The sequence below is a fragment of the Rhinopithecus bieti genome, unplaced genomic scaffold (assembly GCF_001698545.2).
Source record: "Rhinopithecus bieti isolate Rb0 unplaced genomic scaffold, ASM169854v2 scaffold_315, whole genome shotgun sequence".
In the NCBI taxonomy this organism is placed as follows: Eukaryota; Metazoa; Chordata; class Mammalia; order Primates; family Cercopithecidae; genus Rhinopithecus; species Rhinopithecus bieti.
The window spans coordinates 4,981,231-4,999,108 of record NW_016803481.1 but is presented as its reverse complement, the minus strand read 5'-3'; the positions used below and the strand labels follow the sequence as shown (position 1 = coordinate 4,999,108).

The 17,878-nt window shown below is 41.2% G+C and overlaps 1 long non-coding RNA gene across 1 annotated transcript in view; it reads right to left on the bottom strand.

Annotated features, from left to right (window-relative positions):
* LOC108537252 (uncharacterized) overlaps window positions 1-17,358 on the bottom strand; it is a 41,762-nt gene extending 24,404 nt beyond the window's left edge. The window contains exon 1 of the long non-coding RNA XR_001887736.1: window positions 17,273-17,358. This is a non-coding gene — a long non-coding RNA (uncharacterized LOC108537252). The remainder of the gene's footprint in view (window positions 1-17,272) is intronic.
* Window positions 17,359-17,878: the final 520 nt, after the last annotated feature.

The window sequence follows — 17,878 nt, the reverse complement described above, 5'->3', positions numbered from 1 at the left end:
ACGGGCAGGGGAGGGGAAGGGGAGGGGAAAGGGAAGGGAAGGGATAAGGGAAGGGATAAGGGAAGGGTTAAGGGAAGGGAGAAGGGAAGGGAGAAGGGAAGGGAGAAGGGAAGGGGGAGGGGAAGAGGGAGGGGAAGAGGGAGGGGAAAGGGAAGGGAGAAAATCCCAGTTCCTGCTCAAGAATGGAGACTTTGGGAAAATGTAGAGCTCAGCTGCTCTGTTTTCATTGTGCATCTGTACAGGGCAGGACAGGGAAGGGAGAGAATCCCAGTTCCTGCTCAAGAATGGAGACTTTGGGAAAACATGGAGCTCAACTGCTCCGTTTTCATTGTATAACTCTGCAGATTATCAGGCTGTCTGGAAGGCAGTCATGAAATGGGAAGAGGTTGTCTCCCTCTCTTTAGGCTGCAGAAAGAAAAAGAACCTGAAGAGGAGGACGTGGTCAAGGCAATACTATTGTGGAGGGTGGACTGGTCACACAACATGTCACCCAGCCAGGAGCTAAAATAGAGAGGTGGCCAGCAGAGGGATGGCCTAAGAACTGTCAGCAAAGTCGTCCATTTTTAGGTTGTTTTATGGTTTGGTTTGGTGTTAGTGTTTTTGGGTAATTCCCTTTAGCTATCTATTTGCCACACTTTGTTAAACATTTTGGAGGAGAGTGCTGGCTTGCAAAGAAAATGAATACAACCAAAAAAGAAAATGCTGAGACCATGTATGAGAAGAAAGAGGTCAGATAGCTGCAGTGCAGCCCATCCCATTTATTGACTGGAGCAGGCAGCCAACAGTTTGTAGAGAGTATTAAAAGAAAGGATAGACTTCTGTAAAAAAATAAATAAATAAATAAATATCAATGGAAAATGACTTGGCACTTGCAACAGTGCAGGTGACAGTCCGTCAATAGAAAGGGTAGTGGAGTCACAGAACAAGAGGCACAGCTTCTGCCTGGGACATACAGGATGGGACAGTGTGAGACCCACAGAATAACCAGACTGTACCACCCCAAGATCAATTTCAAATCTTGCCTTCACCTAGAAGCTCTGTGACTTGGAAGTGTCCTTGAAAACTCCGAGTCTGTTTCCTCATCTAATAAATAAATTTACTTATTCCTACTTCATTGGACACGTATAAGATAAAAGACTGCTTACATAAAGTTTTTAGCAGATATTCAATGAATAGTAATTATCATTATTGTTTATACACTAATTAAGGTTTATTAGAGATTGAAAGTTGATAAATCCTTGAGCGTTTATTATGTATAAAGCTGTTCATAAGTAATGCCATTCTCATTACAGAATGGACTCGGTATTTAGAAATAACTGTGTTGTAATGATGAAGCCTCAGAAAAAAGAACATTTCAAAACCTATCAGAGTCTGAAAAAATGTAAAGATCTGATGTGCCAAAAGTGTTGGTGCCTATGTAACTACATAACGACTCCCAAACACTGGTTTTGGCAATGAAACGAGGAACAATTCAGCAACATGACCCAGCATTTCTATCCCTAGACACATATCTTCTAGGAACTCTCACCCAGGCAACAAGGAGACATGTGTGAGAATCCTCACCACAGCATTTCTAATCAAAAATAAAACAGGCTGGTCATGATGGCTCACGTCTGTAATCCTAACACTTTGGGAGGCCAAGGCAGGCAGATTGCCTGAACCCAGATTGAGACCAGCCTGGGAAACATGGTGAGACTCTGTCTCTACAAAAAAAACAAAAAGTAGCCAGGTGTGGTAGCGCATACCTATAGTCCCATCTACTCAGGAGGCTGAGGCAGGAAAATAGCGTGAGCTTGGGAGGTCAAGGCTGCAGTGAGCCATGATTCCGCCACTGCACTGCAGCCTGGATGACGGAGGAAGACCCCCTCTCTAAAATAAATAAATAATAAAACAAACATCTAAGATAACCTAATGTCCATGAATGGAAGAATGAATAAGTAAATTCGGTTGGAGACAAACAGAATACGATTTAGAAGTTGAAATAAGTAAACCACAAGAAAAGCATGTTGCAGGAGGCTATGTACAGCAAAATACGATTCCTAAAAAAACTTACAAACATTTAAAGCAATAATGCATTGTTTAGAAAAATATAATATTTAGTTAAAGTAGGAAAGCATATGTGACCATTATAAATATTGAGGTCAGGAGGGGAATTTGACCAGTGAGGGCACAGAGGAACCTTTAAGTGTATCTGTGAAATACTTTTCTATTAAAAGAAAAGCAATCTGGTGAACATAGCAAAAAACAAATTAAGGAAAAAAAGATGGGACTTGGTATCAAGTATATTGTTATTCATTATATTATTCTCTTTAATTTTCTGAATGTTGAAAATAGTTCACACCTAACAGAATCAGGATTTCAAGAGTCCTATAGAACAATGGCGACAACTGAAATCTAAATTCCTTCACACCCTGTTCAAAAACCATGCAGATGAATTATTATGAAAGAGATAAAACCATCTATCACCAAAGTCTGCAGCAAAACCAGGAGACAAAGAACATTGAAAATCTCATGCATGCAGGAAAATTAATATCCAACACCAGTAAGACAGCTGGTGTTGTCAGAATGAAGAGTCAGGTTGGGAGTGCGTGGAAAGAGGGGAAGGCAATTGATATGATAGTCTATCTGAGAAAGCCAAGGAAATCAATGCCAAGGCTAGTGTAAACAAGAGAATAAGACAGCAGGCTATGAGCTAAACACTGAAAAATCAGTAGCTTTCATATTTACGATCAATAACCAGTTAGAAGGTATGAAGGAAAAGAAAACCTCATTTTTGGTACCAATAAAATAAAATAAATTTCTTAGGAATAAACTGAACAAAAAGATTTGCAAAAGCCGTACAAGGGAAACTTTCAAAGCCCGCCTGAAAGATATAAAAGTTGACTTGGACAAAGAAAAGGACATTCTTTGTTCTCAGATAGGATAGCAACATCTGAAAGATGTAAGCGATTCACTAGTTAATATGTAAGTTTAAAGTGATCCCAATAAAAATAATAATTTCTTTTTCTAGAGATGGACAAGTTTTATTTAGAGTCTGTAGGAAAAAAGCACACACACACACACACACACACACACACATATGCACAGAAGAAAACCAGGAACCAGTTGAAAAAGAAGAGGAAAGAGGAGAATTGGCCCTACAAGATAATGGAACACAGTGTAAAACTTCTATAATTGAAACTGCACTGGCACCGAAGACAACAATCCAACAGAATAGAACAGAAATAGAATAGAAATAGAAACAGAATAGAATAGAAAATGCAGGAATAGTCCCGAGTCCCATACATAAACATTTAGTATGATCATGATAGCATTTCAAATCACTGAAAAGAAGACAGACTTTTTGCTAAATGATGTTGGAACAACAGGAGAGCCATTTTAATAAAAGGCTAAAGGAGACTATATTTCATGTCATTAAAAAGTACAATGAGAGAAAAGGTGCAGGAACCATGAAAAATATGAGCAAGTTCCTGGATGTAGGATACAAGGAAAGCTGTTCTACTTATGACTCAAAATCTGGAAGCCATTAAGAGAAAATTAATAAATTTGACCATGTAATAACAAAGTCCAATTTTTAACATGGCAGGATCCCATAACAACAACAACAACAAAAAGAATGGCAAGCTAGGATAAAATATTTGCAACCAGCCAGGTACGGTGGCTCACGCCTGTAATTCCAGCACTTTGGGAGGCCAAGGTGGGTGGATCATGAGGTCAGGGGTTCGAGACCAGCCTGGCCAACATAGTGAAACCCTGTCTCTACTAAAAATACAAAAAATTAGCCAGGCATGGTGGCGAATGCCTGTAATTCCAGCTACTTGGGTGGCTGAGGCAGGAGAATCACTTGAACTGGGGAGGCAGAGGTTGCAGTGAGCCAAGATCATACCATTGCACTCCAGCCTGGGTGACAAGAATGAAACTCCATTTTGAAAAATATATATATATATTTGCAATCTACATAAAGAGATCTTAAAAAAATAAAAAGGATAATAAAAAAACTTGAGAGAAAGATGAATAGAAGACAGGAACCAACATATCACAGAAAAAGACTCACAAATGGTCCTCGGGCATGTGAATAGAGGCTCAACTTCATTTGTACTAAGAGTAATGAAAATTAAAATCTCACAAAGGTACAATTTTACATAGGTCAGACTGACAAACTTTCAAAAGCTTGACAACACACTTTGTTGGTGAGAAAATGGGGAAACAGGCACTCTCAAGCCTTGCTGGTAACACTACACAATGGTATGCCCATGATATGGAAGGGAATTTGGGAATAGGTAACAAGACTACCTATGACTTCCCCTTTGACTCAGCAATCCAACTTTTAGAAATTCACCCTGAAAATACACCTCCAGAAATTCTAAACAACTTATACACTACTCACCCTACAGTATTTGTAATTTACTAGGTTTCTAATTTTTAATTAGAAACCACCAAATTCCCAAGCAGGAGACAGGTTTACTAAACCATGGTACAATCATACAATAGAGAAATCTGTATAAAAACAAAAGAATGACTCTTTTTGAACTGATATGGAGTCACTCAGAGTAGCAGTCAAAATCTCTAAAGTAGCAAATAAAAGCCCCCCTACTCATTGCCCCCACCTGACCTTATCTCTTATTTCTTTCTTTCTTTCTTTTTTTTTTTTTTTTTGGAGATGGAGTTTCACTCTTGTCGCCCAGGCTGGAGTGCAATGGCATGATCTAGGCTCACTGGAACCTCCACCTCCCGGGTTCAAGCAATTCTCCTGCCTTAGCCTCTGGAGTAACTGGGATTACAGGCACCTGCCACCACGCCTGGCTAATTTTTGTATTTTTAGTAGATACGGGGTTTCACCACGTTGGCCAGGTTGGTCTCAAACTCCTAACCTCAGGTGATCCACCTACCTCAGCCTCCCAGAGTGCTGGGATTACAGACGTGATCCACAGCGCCCAGCCCCCTCTTATTGATTTCTTTCTGGATTAGTCCATGACAGCTACTGGTTGTAGTGTCAGTCAGTGCTGAGTTCTCCTGTCTTCGGTCGCTTGCACTTGATCGAGAGGTCCACGTGGCTTCTCCTTTATTTCTTGTAGAACTTACTAAACCATAATCTTCTCAGTGAGACATTCACTGGCTACCTTATCCAAAATTGCAAGCTCTCCTGCCACTCTCCTTCCTTTACCTGCTAGATTTTTCTTCCTTAGCACTTATTAATACACTATTTTGCCTATTTCTTTAATTGTATTATCTATCTCCCCATCAAGAATGTAAACTCCATAAAGACATGGATTTTCATCTGTTTCATTCGCTGCTATATCTCTTATATTTAAGAGAATATGCAACACTCAACAAATATTTTTTAGATGGATGGATAGACAGATGGATTCTTCTGTTCTTCAGGTATTATTTCTATTTTTTTTTTTTTTTTTTTTTTTTTTTTTTTTTTTTTGAGATGGAGTCTCAGTCTGCTGCCCAGGCTGGATGGAGTGCAATGGCGTGATCTCAGCTCACTGCAACTTCTGCCTCCCAGGTTCAAGCAATTCTCCTGCCTCAGCCACCCAAGTAGCTGAGATTACAGGCACCCATCACCATGCCCAGCTAATTTTTGTATTTTTAGTAGAAACAAGGTTTCACCATGTTGGCCAGGCTGGTCTTGAACTCCTGACCACAGGTGATCCGCCCGCCTCAGCCTCCCAAAGTGCTGGGATTACAGGCGTGAACCACGGCGCCCAGCCTATTTGTTTAATAATTTCTTCATCTTCATTTTCTTCAATTTCTCTTTCTGGAATTACTATGTCAGAAATTAGATTTCTGGGCTAGATCCTCTAAGCTTATACTTACCTATTATTTTTCAATGTCCATGTCTCTTATCCTTAGTATCTATTTTTTAATTTCAGTAGCATATTTTTACCTTAGGACATTTCTTCATTTTCTATTTTTCATAGCAAATTTTGTGGGAGGTTTCCTTTGAAAATATTAGTTAGAAGTTATTGATGCTTTCTCTGATTCTCAGCATTATGTCTGAAATTTTAGGATCATTTTGTCTGTTTACTATAATCTCTATTTTTTATTTTGAGGGTGATCCTCACTTAGCCTTTAAGAATGAGACATTGAAAATCGATTGGAAACTGTTCCTGGGAAAAGCTTGTTGACTTCTGGGCTTTGTTACCTGGTGGTTGGGAGAGAAATCAGCCATTTCATTAGAAGACATCCAAATGTTAGTGTCTTCTCTCTGGGACTGTTTCTTTTCTCTAGAGAAGAATCCTTGCATTCTTCTCTTGTTCCTGTGTTCCTGAAGTGAGGCAAGAAAAGAAATCCAAGGAGCACATCTCAACCATTATCAACTTTACTCAATCCACCTGCTTTCTGCCATCACTGTCTCCGATTCTTAAGTATCTATCGACCAGTTTCTCTCGAGAACTTCTCTTTCTTGCCTGATGGTGGGACCAGCTGAGAGTGAGCAGGGGTAGAAGACCTGAATGTCTAATAACTCTGTTTTCAGCTTTTCAGCCAAGTCTCCTGTTTTCATTCCCTCCTCTTGCCCCTCACGCCTGCCTTCTTTGGTGAATCTCTCATTGATTCTCTGAAGCAAATCAGTTCTGCAAGCACTTTAGGGTACAGTTTCTTTTGCTCAGTGAAATCGATTGCCATTCATTCATCTACTTCCCTTCTTCCAAAACTCTACTGCAATATTTTGCTTCCTCCTGCCTTTCTTAGAAGCTCTTTTCCTTTGTCTTTTCATTCCTCATCTATCATTTTAGATGAGTTTTGGGTGGCAGAGATGAAAAATTCTTGTTGCTAATCTATCATTTTAAACTACAGTACTGTGTAGGCAAGATTTAAAATCTGGAACCCTGTATACAAGAGACCCTAAGAGTTAGGCAGTAATACTATTACTGAAGGTGAATCTTCATCCTTCTACAACCCTTAAGGATTAAAGGTTCTCTTGTAAAAAGGAGGGGGGAAATATGTCAGAGGCTTTTGAACTGAAGAGGCTCCATCTTGAATAGGGGCTAGGCAAAATGAGGATGAGATCTACTGGGCTGCATTCCTAAGGTCAGGCATCCTTAGCCACAGGATAAGATAGGAGGTCAGCAGGACTGGTATCACAAGATATAGGTCATAAAGACCCTGCTGATAAAACAGGATATGGCAAAGAAGCCAGCCAAAACCCACCTAAACCAAGATGGTGAAAAAGCAATCTCTGGCCGTCCTCACTGCTCATTATGCCCTAATTATAATGCATTAGCATGCTAAAAGACTTTCCCACCAGCACCATGACAGTTGACAAGTGCCATGGCAATGTCCAGAAGTAACCATATGTAGTCTAAAAAGGAGAGGAACTCTCAGTTCTGGGAATTGTCCACCCATTTCCTGGAAAACTCATGAATAACCCACTCCTTATTTAGTATATGATGAAATTGTTTAGATGGTTTAGATGGGAAAGAGAAGGTTGTACTTTTCCCAATTTAACCATTTCTGTCTCTGTGCTTACAAGAATAATTTTTTTACATTCACTAAAGTGTCATTTAAATAAGATGGGCAAGATGATCTCCAGGTACTAAATTATGAATGAGAACTTTTTCTTCTAGAAGGAAATTAAATGAATAGCAAATCGTCCTATTATTCAATTTTAAATGACTTTAATTTCTTAACACCCACTGGAAAGAAAATAGCCAGTGTTAGAATGTGTAATTGCTTATAATAGTAACAATAAAGATTTTATTTGCAATCTTATTATTCAGCGAGAAGGTTACTAAGCAATTCACCAGAGTGTGGGCCAAGGATTATAAAATTTCATTTACACACAAATGATAAAATATGCTGCCATGGTGAAGGTCTGGTCAAAACAGGATAATGTTCCAGCTCATTTTAAATTTATCAGTGCAATTATTGTCTGATATAAAGAAAGCAACGTGATTCTCATAATCCATGAACCTTCTGGAAAAAATGCAAAGAATAGCTGAAAACTAAAAATTCTTAACTACTCTTTCTCAAACTTGCACTTTGATACTACCTGTAAAGTTTTTAAATATGCTGATGCACTAGTCCTTCCCCAGAGATGCCAATGCAATCAGTATGGAGTGCAGTAAGGGAACTAGAACTTTTTATATTTGTATTTTATTTATTTATTTTTAGAGTCAGGCTCTTGCTCTGTTGCCCAGTCTGGAGTGCAGCGGTGCAATCATAGCTCACTGCAAACTTGAACTGGACTCAAGGGATCTTCCCATCTAAGCCTCCCGAGTAGCTGGGACTACACATGTGCGCCACCACGCCCAGCTCATTTTTGTATTTTTTGTAGAGATAGGATCTAGCTATGTTGCACAAGCTGGTCTCGAACTCAAGCAATCCTCCCACTACAGCCTCCCAAGGCACTGGGATTACAAGCATAAGCCCCTGCGCCCGGCCTCGGAATTGAAATTCTTAAAGCTCCCCAGGTGATTCTAATATGCTTCAAGTTGGAGAAATTTATTCAGGTGACACATCCTTCTGCGCAAAGACTACAGTAAAAGTGAAGCTTATTTATCAACAAGGGTTTTGCTTTAAAGATATTGTATTGGTGTGTCTAAAGACTAATGAAGAAATAGAAATATAGAAAGATATATAGAAATAAAATAGAAATAGAACACTTAATAACATCATAGGCAGCAGCATATTATCTATTACTATAATAGTATTATATTTTATATAGTATCTATTAACAAATAACTGAAATATAAAAGAAATCAAAATAAACATAATCTCAGAGTTTATAAAGACTTACATTCAAATAAACTTATCAGAGTTATATTAGTACATAATGAAATGCATTGTTTCCAGAGAAAGTTCAGTGGTGTTTTAAAGAATACCAATTCCACTGTGCGTATACCAAAAGGAATATAAATCATTCTAATATAAAGATACATACATGTTATGTTCATTGGAGCACTATTCACAATAGCAAAGACATGGAATAGGCCGGGCGCGATGGCTCACGCCTGTAATCCCAGCACTTTGGGAGGCCGAGGCGGGCAGATCACGAGGTCAGGAGATCGAGACCATCCTGACTAACAGGGTGAAACCCTGCCTCTACTAAAAAATACGAAAAATGAGCCGGGCTTCGTGGCGGGTGCCTGTAGTCCCAGCTACTCAGGAGGCTGAGGTGGGAGAATGGCGTGATCTTGGGAGGCAGAGTTTGCAGTGAGCTGAGATTGTGCCACTGCACTCCAGCCTGGGCGATAGAGGGAGACTCCATCTCAAAAAAAAAAAAAAAAAAAAAAAAAAAAACATGTGGAATAAACCCAAATGCCTGTCAATGATAGACCAGATAAAGAATATGTGAGTACATATACACCATGGAATACCATGCAGCCATAAAAAGGAGTGAGATCATGTCCTTTGCAGGGACATGGATGGAGCTGGAAGTCATTATCCTCAGCAAAGTAATACAGGAACAGAAAACCAAACACTGCATGTTCTCACTTGTAAGTGGTAACTGAACAATGAGAACACATGGACCCAGCGAGTGGGGAACAACACACACTGGAGCTTGTCAGTGGGGCAGGGGAAGGGGGAGCATCAGGATACATAGCTAATACACGTGGGGCTTAATGCCTAGGTGATGGGTTGATAGGTACACAAACCACCATGGCACAGGTTTACAAATCTGCACATCCCGCACTTGGGTCCTGGAACTTAAAATAAATAAAAATTTTAGAAAAAAGAGTACTAATGCCATCCCATCATAAAATCAGACTGTAGCCAGGTAATGCAGGTGGTTTGGATACAAGCAGAGGCAACAGATTTAGTTTCTATTTAAATCTGAATTAGCCTCATTGCATTTCATGGAGTCAAACTATTATATAGATGTTAGCAAATGATCCCAGAAATGCATGGATTTGATCACAAAGGAAATCAAATTTAAATCAACTACTACCAGTGAGAAAACAGCTCACTGGCATCAAACTTCATGTGTCCATTCACAAAGCATTTCTTGAATACTTGCAAATCAATGAGCTTTGCAAAATGGAAGAATAAGGATTCCAATTCTGTCTGTGAAGCTTTATTACTTAAAAAGAGTCTAAAGCAAGTATCAGCAAATTATAATATTTGTTCAGTATGGCTGACAAATATGTTTGCTATATTATTCTTCACACTTCTCATATATATTTGAAATACTTCACTTAAGAAAAGTTGAATTTGGCCCAGGTACGGTAGTTCATGCCTGTAATCCCAACACTTCAGGAGACTGAGGCAGGTGGATCACCTGAGATCTGTAGTTCGAGACCAGCCTGGCCAACATGGTGAAACCCCATCTCTACTAAAAATACAAAAAAAATTAGTCGGGCATGGTGGCGGGTACCTGTAATCCCAGCTACTTCAGAGGCTGAGGCAGGACAATCGCTTGAACCCGGAAAGTAGAGGTTGCAGTGAGCCAAGACTGCGCCATTGCATTCCAGCCTGGGCAACAGAGCAAAACTCCATCTCAAAAAAATAAATAAATAAAAAAGAAAAGTTGAATTTGAGGAAATCTACAATCAAGGAGACAAAAGAGCTTATGAACAACAATAACATAAATTTGAAGGTAATAGGGTGGTACATGGTACAGGGTAGTAACATATTTCTCACTCTTTCAACAGTTCAAACAGTTGAGTAGGCAACTCTATATGATGGTATAGAGACCCAGGTTCTGTCATCTCATGGCTCTGCCATTTCCTACAACCTCTTGGTGCATCACTGGACCTTCAGCATCCAGCTGGCATTCTGGGGAACAGAGTGGAAGGTCGCACAGAAGATGTTTTATGAGCCAGACTGAGGACTCATATACATCACATCTGCTCACATTCTATTGTCTAGGACCCAGTCACGTGACTGCCCCTCCATGGAGACTGGGAAATGCGGTTCAGCCCTTTGTCCAGGAAGAACAAGAAAAGGGTTAGGTGAGCATCTCACCGGTCTCTGTTGGTGGTGATTGCATAAGAAAGCAGATAAAGTGCTGAGGTAGCTCAAAGGAAAGAAACACTGCTTTTGGCAAAAGGGATTATGAAAAACCTCACAGGAAAAGTGACTTCTGAATTGGAACTTGAAAGATTTGTAGGACTTAGAAGTGCAGAGATAAATTTTATTTGGGGTGGGGTTATAAACTATGTACAAAGGTAGGAGGGTAGAAAAGTAAAAGTTCATGCAGGGAGCAGAGAACAAAAAGGGGACAGCAGAGTACAGATAGGCTGGGCTGATACTCAGCTGTTACATACAAGAAGGCTATGCAGGTCGCTCAGAGAATGAGATGCTTCTGAACTATTTGTCACCAAAAGTCACCAGCCCCAGCTCTTGAGCACCCACATGGCCATCCCAGCTGCCACTTGGATATCCTGAGCTTCTCCCACTGTCCAAGGAGATGCCCCCAACACAGCAGACTCCTGCAGGACCCTGCTCCAGCGCTGTGGTCATGTTAATTTTGATTGTTAGTGTCTGCATTTTACTGGCTGTTACATATTTTTCACATTATTTCTGAACACAAGACTATAAGTAGAACTAATGGCAGAATTTGGAGAGGTCGACTGGAGCTGTTCACAGTGTCCTCAAATGCCACACCATGAAGTTTGGATTTTACTCATTAACAGGGAAGTGAGTGTTCATCACAGATCTTTTCTGAGTAGGCAAGTAATATGATCAGAGCTCTGTTTAGAAAGATGATTCTGACAGCAGCTAATTTAGGATGATATGAAGAGAGAGAAAGTAGGTTACAAAGATTAAGTGATCTTTGTAAATGAATGACACCAGGTTATTAAAACAGCAAGGAGGCTCCATCTAATTAGTTACTACAGTTACTAAGGAAAATGTAATTTGCCAACAAATTACATCAGACCTGACCTCATTACTTTGTTCTAATAATCAGTGTTTATAACTGTAGTAGCTATTGCTGTATCTGTAAGAGTGGACATATTGACCGGGTGCGGTGGCCCATTCCTGTAATCCCAGCACTTCGGGAGGCCAAGGCAGGCGAATCACCTGATGTCTGGAGTTCGAGACCAGCCTAGCCAACCTGGTGAAACCACGTCTCTACTAAAAGTACAAAACTTAGCCGGGTATGATGGCAGGTGCCTGTAATCCCAGCTACTTGGGAGGCTGAGGCAGGAGAATCTCTTGAACCAGGGAGATGGAGGTTGCAGTGAGCCGAGATCACACTATTACACTCCAGCCTGGGGAACAAGAGTGAGACTTCATCTCAAAAAAAGAGTGGACATGTTATTCTGATACATGTCTGAGGGTGAGGGCTCTAGTGCCATGATTCACAGAGCATCATTGGATAACCATCCTTCATACTGTACCTCAATTATCTCTGTAAGGGCAAAAATCTACTGGTTCTATTATTTAAGGAAAATATCTGGAATTTTCCCATCCTTATATTTTCCGCTGCTTTAATTCCCTACATACACATACACACACACACGAGCAAGTGCACACACATGCACACACAGAGACACACATATACACACGAGCAAGTACATACATACAACCATATGCATATAGATGCATACCCACACATGCATGCAGGCACCCACCAGGACAGTGGCATCTATGAGGGATCCTATGCCTGCCTCAGCGTGTTGATGAGAACCTACTTGCTTGCTCCATCTTTGCCAGCTCCATATCCTAGATAGACATGATTTCCATTCTTTTCTTTCTAGCTTTCAGACTGTTTTTCTTTGACTTAAAAATCAAAGCCAGGTTTTCCTTACCATGTAAGTGTATAGTACTTCCTACGGAGGCCACAGTTCATCCCACTCACCTCAGACCTGATCCTTCCCTTCCCACCTCTCCCACCCAGGCTCTTGGAATGAATGGTGTTTGTCCTGCCCATTTTTGGGCTCCAGCTCCATCTCCATCCCATCTGAGCACAGAAGCTTCTGTCTCCATGGAGTTGGAGTGCACCACCCTATCAGCACATGGATGCATTCACCAACCTGGAAGCTTTTCAAACTCCATCTTTTTTTTTTTTTTGGAGGTACCATTACATAGGCATGATTGATTAAATCATTGGCCATTGGTGATTAGCTCAATTTCCAAACCCTTTTTTCTCCCTAGAGGTCTGGAGTTTCAGCTGAAAGTTCCAACCCTCTTATCATAGCTTGGTCCTTCTGGCAACCAGCCCCTACCCTGAAGCTATCTAGGGTTCTACTTTTTGATCTAAGAGTAGCCTCATTAGATCAAAAGATGGTCGTATCATCCAGAATATTCCAAGGGATTTGGGAGCTGTGTGCCAGGAACCAGGGATAAACACAAAATACTTATTTATCATATATACTGTCCTAACATCAATTAGTGCAGGAAAATCATCTCTCCATTATCATTTCAAAATGTGCACTGAAGTCATAACTGTGCTAATTTTAACAAGACCAATCCCTGGTATATTAGTCCACTTTCATGCAGCTAATAAAGACATACCTGAGACTGGAAGAAAAAGAGGTTTAATTGGACATACAGTTCCATGTGGCTGGGGAGTCCTCAGAATCATGACAGGAGGCAAAAGGCACTTCTTACATGGCAGCGGCAAGAGAAAAATGAGGAAGAAGCAAAAGCAGAAGCCCCTGATAAACCCATCAGATCTCATGAGACTTATTCACTATCATGAGAATAGCATGGGAAAGACCAGCCCCCATGATTCAATTACCTCCCCCAGGACCCTTCCACAACACGTGTGAATTCTGGGAGATACAATTCAAGTCAAGATTTGGATGGGAACACAGCCAAACCTTATCATCTGAACAAAATAGTACTGTATTAGTCTGAGTCAAGTCAGGAAATTAGAAGCCACATTAGGCTTTTCAAATAGAGGGCATTTAATACAGGCAATTGGTTATATGGTGTTGGAAGGCTGAGGCAACACAGATATGAATAACTGCAGGAAGCAGCTCCCACCCCAGGTTGGAGGAACAAAGTGAAGAGAATTACGACAACTTAGGGACTTGAAGGGTAGGTGGTTAGATTTCTGGTTAGATTGGTCAGTGCTTAGATTTCTGAGGGGGTGCATTGCACAGCTGCTGCAAGAAAACTTTTGAATGGTGGGACCACATGGCAGGTTCCAGAAGTACTGAAAGAAGCTGGGACCCTGGCATGCGCTGCTGGCAGGATGCTAAAGGGAGCTAGAAACAGGATGTCTCCCCTCCTCCTGCTTTCCTGCCTGCCACTGGAGCTTTACTTGGTGACATGTTACCATGTAACAGGACACCAGACAAAACAGAGTCCAGGATATCTAGTTTGCACAGTCCAACCCTAACCAAGACAAATGGCTGCCACATGAATACAAAATGAGGTGAGGCTCGACTCAAGGTGGCTGATTGGAATGGTCATATTTTAAACACTGGGAGGCAAGAACCCCAGATGATAATGGCCAACATACCCTTTAATATTTACAAGTAGTGCCAGGCACGGTGGCTCATGCCTGTAATCCCAGCACTTTGGGAGGCCGAGGTGTGCGAATCACCTGAAGTCCGGAGATCAAGACCAACTTGGCCAACATGGTGAAACGCCATCTCTACTAAAAATACAAAATTTACCTGGGCGTGGTGGTGGGTGCCTGTAATCCCAGCTACTCAGGAGGCTGAGACAGAATTGCTTGAACTTGGGAGATGGAAGTTGCAGTGAGCTGAGATCACACCATTGCGCTCCAGCCTATGCACAGAGCAAGACTCCATCTCAAAAAATAAATAAATACATAAATAAATCATAATTTGGCTTCCCAGCTGTTGTTTTCTATTTGACTATTATGATTTTTTAACCTAGCATGGAAGCCAATTTGTATTTTAAAAAATCTATGTTTGGACATATTTTCTTATGTCTTTGTTAGTGATGGCAAGGTAAAATTATTTCAGGCTATGAAACTAAATATGAAATTTTTTTGCAACACTGAATATATTCATGGAAAATATGTAATTTCAGTTACTATGTTAGAATATCAGAAATGCTATTTCCAGTTTAATTCTTTGTTTCATAAATGTGCAAAACCTTTCTACAGCAACCCATTGTTTCAAAGACTGTTCTGATGCAAAGATTTTGAAACACGTGAAAAAAAAGATACTTTGCATCTTGGCTATAACACAAATGTTAGCTCCCAAAGTTTCTACATTAAAAGAAAAAAAGTCAATGTAGTGTTCAGATTCTGGTTTTCCTTTTTTTTTTTTTATGGATCATAACATTTTATATAGCACATACATTAGCTGTGCCTTTAAGGGCAAACACGCTTCAATGATCTTCCCCGAGATTTTGCTGTCATTACTTAATTACAGTTTCATTTAATAAGATGTTCCTCCAGGATGAGTTTCCCAGTGATTTTATCACATCCAATTACACTACTGAAGGTTCATAATGAATAAGGTCTCACAGAGTCAGAAAAACATTTGTTATTGGTAAATGAACACTAGAATGTCATGAAAGACAACAATGGAATAATTTCTCAACAAGTCAAGTGACCACAAGGAAGCCAATGGACCAGCAGAGGGAAAATGCTTCCGAAAAATAAATGTTGGGACCAGGTGCTGTGGCTCATGCCTGTAATTCCAGCACTTTGGGAGGCCAGGGCGGGCAGATCACCTGAGGTCAGGAGTTTGAGACCAGCCTGGCCAACATGGTAAAACCCTATCTCTACTAAAAACACAAAAATTAGCCAGGCATGGTGGTGCACACCTATAATCCCAGCTACTTGGGAGGCTGAGACAGGAGAATCGCTTGGATCTGGGAGGCGGAGTCTGCAGTGAGCCAAGATCACTCCACTGCACTCCAGCCTAGGTGACAGAATGAGACTCTGTCTTAATAATAATAACATGTTGGGTAAGGATGGCTTCTGTGCTGTTCCTCTGTATGAGTCAGCTTGGGCTGTCATAACAAAATACCACAGAAATTTTCTCCAAAAGGAGGCTAGAAAGTCCAAGATCAAGATTTAAACAGGGTTCAGTTTCTGGTGAAGGCTGTCTTCTTGGCCTGCAGGTGACCCTGCCCTCTCCTGGCCCTTCCTCTGAGCATGGATGGACTGGGTAAGCTCTGGCATCTTTTTCCTATAAGGGCATCAGACTTATTGGATTACAGCCCCATCCTTACAACCTAATTTAACCTTTATCATCTCCTCGTGGGCCCCATCTCCAAATACAGTCACTGATATGGTTTGCATCTGTGTCCCCACCCAAATCTCATGTTCAACTGTAATCCTCAATGTTGGAGGTGGGGCCTGGTGAGAGGTGATTGGATCATGGGGGTGGATCCTTCATCAATGGTTTAACAGCATCCTCAGTGCCATTCTCATAGTGAGTTCTCACAAAAATCTGGTTGTTTAAAAGAGTGCAGCACCTCCCCGACCCTTTCCTCCTACTCCAGCCATGTAAGAGGTGCCTGCTTCCTCTTTGCCTTCCACCATGATTGTCAATTTCCTGAGGCTTCCCCAGAAGCAGACACTGCTATGCTTCCTGTACAGCATGCGGAATCATGAGTCAATTAAACCTCTTTTCTTATAAATTACCCAGTCTCAAGTATAGAGACTTTATGGCAATGTGAGAACTGACTAACACAGTCACATTTGTGTTAGGGTTTCAACATAAGAATTTGAGGAAGACACACACATCCAGATCATAGCTCCCTTCCTCCTGAACAGTAATTTCCAATGGAGTCAACAAATAGGTTAAAGTAAAAAATAGGCCAAACTGTCAAGCAAATTAATCCACTAGAAGTTACTCCAAGCTACTGGATAAAGGTCAGAACAAAAATCAGAATCCAGGCAGGACATGGTGGTTCACACCCATAATCCCAGCACTTTGGGAGGCTGAGGCAGGACAATCACTTGACACCAGGAGCTCAAGACCAGGCTGGGAAACACGGTGATAGGCCATCTCTACAAAAAATTGTTTAAAAATTTTTTAAATGAGCCAGGCACAGTGGTATGCACCTGGGGTCCCAGCAACTCAGAAGGCTGAGGAGGGAGGATCACTTGAGCCCACGAGCTCGAGGTTGCAGTGAACTATGACCACTCCACTGCCCTACAGCCTGGGTGACAGAGCAAGACTCCGTCTCTAAAACAAAGAAATTAAAATTTAAAAAATCAGAGTCCAAGAAAGAATTAGAGGACACACGGACACACACACACACACACACACACACACACACACACAAACAGATGTTAAGCAGGAGACTGTTGGGACAACTAAGTTCAAGCTCACTACCTGTTTGAAAATTAATAAAGTCAAAGGGAAAATCCACCAAGAGGGGCAAGAATGAGGCTTAAACATCCACCACCACCGACCCCTGTTGTTCCCTGGAAGACCTGACAAGTTCTTGCCACGCTGTTGGGCCCTGTGCTCTCAGCTTCCTGTGTCAACTCCTTGGCAGCCAAATTAGTCTCCACACCCCTCAGCCCAATGAGACTCTCAACCTCATTCTAAAGTCATGTCTCCCTGGTGCCCCTTCTGTTGTGTCACAAAAGTCAAGTACATTTTGGAAATAATGTACAGGGAGCATTCTGAGCTGCCTGGCTCCTTCAGGTCCCCTTCAGAGTCAAAAACCTAGCTTAAACCTTACTGCCACCCTCCCTTCCATACTGCCCAGGGAGACATTGATTGATGATTGATTGATTGATTGATTGACTACTCATCATCTGAACCCCCTTTCTGTATCTGAGGACTCTCATTATGTGACTTTTGGTGGTTGGTCAGATGCCATCTCACCTTGGAAACCCAAAATTTGGATAGTTGCTTTCTCAGACCCTGGCAGCTGTAACTTGGGCCTGGGACGAGGCCTCAGCCAATCAGATACCCTCACTGGGAATTTGCTCTGGATTAAGTGATGCAAGCCATCAGGGAATTCTCAAGAAGTTTCCCTGGTGGCAGTGTCAGCAGCAACCTGGAAATGGCATTTAGCTTCTCCTGGCTAT